Here is a 6,713-nt window from a genome sequence, read left to right on the forward strand (position 1 = left end):
AAAAAATTAACCATCAAAACCTCATTCATGCAAATTTTCAAAGCACTTTATTGCATTTTGGATTCCAATTTCATTTCCTAAAACTTGGGACTAGATTGCAAAGGAAGCAAAATAAGGCATATGCATTCGGTGTGCCACGTTGTGACGACACGATTGTCACGTCGCAACGTAATCTAGAAAAGGACCCTTGTCACGATGACACGAATTTGGGTGTCGTAATATCCATCCCTCGTCGCAACGTCGTTCAAATTTTGTTGCAACGTCATATGTAATTTCTGTAGAAACAACCCATCAACCTGCATTTTTCATTTTGACTCATTACCAAACATACAATTTCGTACATTTAGGCCTATTTCTTTATTCTAACATGTCATATTGCAAGCATACATAATTCAAAACATGCTCTAATACATTTTTATACACCTTAGCAAAATTTGACACTCCAAGTAATTTGTTATGCTAGCATATAAGTCCTTAACTTCACACTCAATCAGACAACATACCATAAAAACAATTCATGCTTTCCTAAAGATCCTAAATGCTTATTTTAGACCTATTTGGTCATTTAAAACATACCAAAACTTCTAGGATACTGTTAAACCATTTTTGTCACATTTTTGTCCAAGATTCAAGCAAACCTTTAACACAAAACTTTAATAAGCAATCATGCATCATCAAAATCATCATTCACAAGCAATCAAAAGATCACAACCCAAGTTTAAATTTCTTCACAACATTCCTTAAAGTCCGTTATACAGTACCAACATTGAAATAATATAGTCCCATAAAAACTACCCACATTGCCTTTGTTAAGGAGTTGAAAAACCTCAACACATGCTCAACCAAATAGCCTTGAATGGATCACTTTGCTTGCCTACTTCCTTCTTCTCGACTGAGCTATCTCTCTACAAAATGTGTAAACACGAGTGTGAGCTTTTCAAAGCTTAGTGAGTGCTCAAGGATGCCACAATAATACACAATATCTGAGGTTAAAGGAAAGCATACTAAGGCGATCAATATTGCACTTTTAAGCATAATTTAATCAATTCACAATTGATATATTGGCTACTTGTGATTCAAAAAACATATATTCAAACATATCTCATAGGATAAACGGATCTCCAACACATCAATGACTCAAAGAGTCTATCATGTCCCATATAAGTGTAGCATAAGCTATCACTCTCCAATACACTAACATGTCCTATTGAATGAAGTCAAAGCTCAACTTTCCCTTTTTTCTCCAACATATACTGGGGCTTCAATGCCTATATACAAAACACGTGTGAGTACTCAAATCCTATGACATGCCAATTATATCCAATGATTTCACGAGATCACAAGGCCAACATATCCATTTAAATACAATTATTTATTATTTTATGCACATTCTTGTTTTTCCACATTCACAACACTATCACATCACATGTACTGCACTTTCAAGTGCCAACACAATGCTCTTTAAGCCACAAACACTATAATCTCATCTGTTTGCATAAAACCAACAAATCATAAGTCATATATTGATATAAACATATCACATTTTGTTATAAACTCATTATAGATCACATCTCACAACACACAAGCATTATTTGCAAGGTAAAACAAGATTGAGTAAGAAGGCTTACACTCGGAATTTAGGATAGGTCTTTAGGCTAACCTAAGCTCTCAATTAACTCTATGAATCGTGCTTACATGTAGCACTTTAGATCACTCATTGATTTAGCTGTCGCTCGATTGTCGAAAGTTTAAACGAGCTTTTCCTTGCCTTTCGCCTTACTTGTAGAGGGATCTGACGGATCCAAAACTTTGTATACAAATTAAACACAAGGTAAAATAATCATTAGCATCCACAATCACATTTAAACATCAACAAAAACAAAAACACAAATACATCTTCTTCCATTTTAAACTGAAAGTTTGACTAGATTTACTGAAATAATTAATTCCCTTAATAAATTATTATTTCTATTACTTCAACATGATTCAAAATATCTAATATATCATATTAAATATTTATAAACCATTTTAAACACCTAGCAACTCAGGTTTCAATTTTTGAAAAATAATCACATGTGAGCATTCGAGAGGAAAATCATAAATTCTCTAAAATCTTTTAATAATATGTTAAATTGAGTTTAAAAACCTTTTAATCATATTAAAATAAGATAAAATCATTTAGAAACAATAATTTAACTTAAAAATCTAAATTTCACCATTTTCAAGTTAATTTTCAACTTAAAACTTTAGATCCATAGAAATCTATTATAAATGATCAAATATTGGTTTGTAAAAGCAACATACTTAAAAATATGATCAAGAACCAGGATCTAACCATTATTAAAGAAGAAAATTAGTTGAAGCTTTAGTTGCTTGAAAAATCTTTAGAGAAGAATGAAGAAATTAAGGAAGAATTTGAGTGTTTTCTTTAAAATTGAGAGAAAATATAGTGTTTGGGAGGTGAGAAAATCAGAATGATTTATTTATTTGGAGAGAAAAAATGTTTAGATTGGTGTTTGATAAAAATTCAAATGAGAAAATGAAGGAGGGAAGAAAGGTGAATGGTTTTATAGTTGCCTACAAAAAAATGATTTTTAAAACTTGTATTAATTGCTTTTGGGCAACTTTCAAGTTTGACCCTTTTACAAATCAGCCATCTTTTAATTAAAACACTTTTTTGCTTAATTCTTTTTAAATCCGATTTTGTTTTTAAAAACTATGTTAAAGTAATCATTTTCCGACCACTTAATTCTAAATTCCTTAACGAAAATTTAGACCACTATTATTTTATTATTATTATTCCCAAATTTAATTCCTAGACTCGAATTTAATTCCTAGACCCGAATCAGCTGCCTGGTCCACTAACCCGAATCTACTAGACCAAAATTTGGGATGTGACACTATTAATAGTCTTAGGTCGAATGGGGTATAGTTGGCATGCCATAGGATTGGTGTATGAGGTTTTACTTCAATTTATATTGATGAGGCATAAAGAGCATATTATACTTCGGACGTACTGATGAGGTTCTAGGCACATTTATACTTTGGTTTATACCAATGAGGCACTAGATGCCGATTATGATGGTATGATGGTTAGATTATACGCCTATCTATCTTAAATCCATGTTCAGTTAATAGGGATTATGAAAATATCTATTTTGTCTATTGATATTTGATATTAAATTGTATAATGGTATCTAGATTTTTAAGCATTAAAAGTATGGCATGTGAAAGATCATATGATCTAGTTATTATGTAACACCCTTAACCCGTATCCGTTGCCGAAACAGGGTTATAGAGTGTTACCAATACATACAGAACATTTACAGATTAATCGAAACATTACTATTCACTTTCTGAGATCATATATATATATAACGACCTTTATTTGGGCCCTCGAAGCCCAACATGAACATTAAAATCAAGTCGGAGCTCAACTGATTTCTCATAAAATTTTTCGCTTAATTTTTTTTTAAAACAATTTTACTTGTGAACAATACCCACACGCCCGTGTGATTAGGCCGTGTGGATTCCACACGCCCGTGTGGCTTGGGACACGCCTGTGTCCCTTGTCCGTGGAGCTTTCTGTTTATGACATCATCATCAATTTAGGGGCACACGGCCACATCGCATGCCCATGTCCTAAAGTCGTGTTCCATATACGGCTGAGACACACGGCCGTGTCTCTGCCTGTGTGGTCAATGTCTAACCTATTTCCAAGCCTTGGTCAATCTTAATCTCTTACGCACTTATACAAAATCAAAAACATATAACATGGTATTAATTTAATGATTAAACATTCTCAATTAAACTACAAACATAGCATTTATATGTCATCATACATGTGTCTCTCATACTCATTTTACCTTGTCTATTATGGTACCACTTATACTTTTATACCATGATTATCATCTTACCAAATATTTTCAGCTTGATTATCAAGTATTTTTATTTAAAGCTAGATCATATCTTTATAAAATACCACATTTCAGATGCGTGGAATAAAATACTTGCCTTAGACATTTCAATCCAACTTCATACCCAACAAGCATCATATTGAAACTAGTCATATATATACATGTCATGATATGTATCATTCTCATACTGTTTTCTTATAAACATATATCATTTGTTTTCCTCCTCCTCCTCTCCATTCCACATCCTTAATGTATATAACATTCTTGTGAGTACAATTTCACAATTTACTTATTAATGCTCACATCAAGCTATTCACACGAGTCATAGCCACTAAATTATTTATAATTTGAGCTACAAAGCTCCAAATTAAGATCCGTAAATTTTTTATGAAACTAGACTCACATATAATTCCACCATAAAATTTTCAGAATTTTTGGTTTAGCCAATTAGTACAGTTTATTCATTTAAATTTCCCCTATTTCACTATCAGACAGTTCTGACCTCTCTTCACTAAAAATTAATTATATCACAGTACAGAACTCGGATAATGTTCCCGTTGATTTATATTGAAAATAGACTCATTAAGGATTCTAAGAATATAAATTTGAGCCTATAATTAATTTTCTCCAATTTTTGGTGATTTTCGAAAGTCAAAACAGGGGAACCCGAATTCATTCTAACATTGTCTCACAAAATTCATTATATCTCATAATTTACAATTCAATTGCTTACGCCATTTCTTCTATGAGAAACTAGACTCAATAAGCTTTAATTCGATTTTTAAAATTTATGGTGATTTTTCAAAGTCAACCTACTGCTGCTGTTCAAAACTGTTTTAGTTCAAGATGTTTATTACCATTTTTCCTCTAAATTTCACAGGTCATACAATTCAGTCCTTGCTTAATTAGCCCATCTATTAAGCTAATTTTTATCAATTAACATTTTATTCCATCATTATAAACTATTATACAACCTTTTAAAATCATAATTTTAACACTAAACCTTAATTCACAACTTTTTCACAATTAGGTCCTAAAATCAATTTCTATTGAAATTACTTGATAAAATCATAAAAAAAAAACAAAATCAAAGCTTAAAATTCATTTTATTTCATCATAAACAGCCAACACTTATCAATGATAGCTTTTAATTTCGTTCATAAAATCAAAAACTAATGAATTAAACACTTGGACCTAATTGTAAAAGTCCCAAAAACATAAAAATCTCAAAGAAAAGGGCAAGAATTGAACTCACATATGTCAAAGTATGAAAAACTAGCAGCTTTCAGACCTCCCATGGTGTTTTGCTGAAGAAAAATGATGATATCTCTAGATTTTTCAAATTTGTCTTGTTTTATATGTTTTATTTGCAAAATTTCCCATTTTGCCCTTGTTTCTCATTGTCTTTTTTTTTGCTGATTTTCTTGCCCAACAGTCCAGCCCATACAATTTGGGCCCAATTTCCTTTTAAATCCCTCCTTTTTAATCACTTAAACTATTTAATCACAATTTAATAAATTTCACATTATTTTCAATTTAGTCCTTTTTAATTAATTGACTAACCAAACGTTAAAATTTTCTAACGAAACTTTAATACTAACTTAATAACACTCCATAAGTATTTATAAAAATATTTATGGCTCGGTTTATGAATCCTAGGTCTCGATACCTAGTTTTCAACCCAATTTACTTGATTAATTCTTTTAAAATCGCAAAATTCACAAATTAAAAACAATTCTTTTAAGTTCGCGCTTGGCCTATAATCATTATTTGTTAAAATTTCTAAACTTACTCATCGGATTTAGTGATCTCGAATCACTGTTTCCGACACCACTGAAAAATTTGGCTGTTACATATTACGAGCCCTAAGGGCCAATTCGGTTGTAAAATGAATTAGTGGATTTGAAATAGTAATGAGAAAATGGAATGGATTTTGTGATATGCTATGCCATATATGTAATTAAGATATAAAGGTAATAGGAAATTGATGTTCTGTATGAAATGTTAAATGACGTATGCTATGAGGTTATGCATATGAGACAAGAAATGCAAACTTGATTTAGTTGATAGTTGGATCACAATTTGGTTGCATTTGATATCTTGCTTCTATTTGATTATTGTTTAAATCATGTTAGCATCACAAAGCCCTATTGCTCAGTGTATGGTTTATTTATTTCTGTACACAGGTATCATTAGATCTTGATAATTTGAGAGTACGACAATATCCAAAATTCAACTCTCGGCTCAGCTAAGTTTGTATAGTTTTTTTTATGTTTATAGAAAATGGTGTGTACCTAATGCTTGAGTTGGTCCTTGGGTTCAAATTGTCCGTTTGGTACATATGATAGGAAAAGTTTACTTTTTGAGCATAACCATATAAATTTATATGTATATGTATTCATCTAGTGAGTTAATGGTTTACTTGCCTAATTGGCCATGTTATGCTTGTGATTTAGTTGTTCTTGTTTGCCAAGTAAATGAATATGTTTATGTACTTGTGATCATGTATTGATAGTGTTTGATATGTCAAGAATGGTAATTTGGTATTGGTGTTAATACGTAAAAAGTAATAAGTTGAATTTTTGGGTCATTTGGATCAAATGAAATGGACGCCTGGTAGGGTTGAGGAAAAAGATGCAAAAATTTAGGGAACTTCCTTCATTGTCGTGACATTCTTTAGCTAAAGTCGCGAATTAAGCCCTCTACTTTCAATGTTGCGACATGCCCTAGTTGAAGTTGTAACATCGAGTTATTGTCTTCATGGTCGTGACTCATCCCTATTGAAGTCACGACATC

Source organism: Gossypium arboreum, chromosome 4, assembly GCF_025698485.1.
Source record: "Gossypium arboreum isolate Shixiya-1 chromosome 4, ASM2569848v2, whole genome shotgun sequence".
Lineage (NCBI taxonomy): Eukaryota > Viridiplantae > Streptophyta > Magnoliopsida > Malvales > Malvaceae > Gossypium > Gossypium arboreum.